The sequence below is a fragment of the Mesitornis unicolor genome, unplaced genomic scaffold (genome assembly GCF_000695765.1).
Source record: "Mesitornis unicolor isolate BGI_N332 unplaced genomic scaffold, ASM69576v1 scaffold19381, whole genome shotgun sequence".
Lineage (NCBI taxonomy): Eukaryota > Metazoa > Chordata > Aves > Mesitornithiformes > Mesitornithidae > Mesitornis > Mesitornis unicolor.
This window is the reverse complement of record NW_010161958.1, coordinates 3,171-3,767: the sequence shown is the minus strand read 5'-3', so window position 1 is coordinate 3,767 and position 597 is coordinate 3,171.

Here is a 597-nt window from a genome sequence, read left to right as displayed (position 1 = left end):
CTAAAATAACTGACAAAATAATTAAAAAAGAATACAACAAATTAAAATAACAAAATGTTTAACAAATAATACAATAAAAAACTAAGATAATTAATGAAATAATACAATTATTAAAGTAATTAGTGAAGTAATTAACGAATACCATTACTAAAATAATTAATGAGATAACTAACAAATACCACAACACATTATTAAAATAATAAGAGAATTAAAACATACACTAAACTACAGTAATAAAACAATTAAGAAATTATACAATCAATCATTAATTAAATCATTAACAGATCATATAATTGATTAATGGAATAATTAACAATAAGGTAACGAAACTATTAATAAATGATAAAATGAAGTTAATAATGAAATACAAAACTAATAAAAAATAATTTAAATTAACGAAATTAAAAATTCATTTAAATGACAAAAGAAAACCAATTCGTTAATTACAGTTATTAATGATGAAAACGTAAGAATAACGGAAATAACCGCCTCCAAATAACAAATTCCACCAATAACCTCCCCCAAATCCTCCCCACCGAGCGCTCGACGCTTTCACCTCCGCAGCGCGAACCCGAACTGCCCGAAATCGCCAGGCGG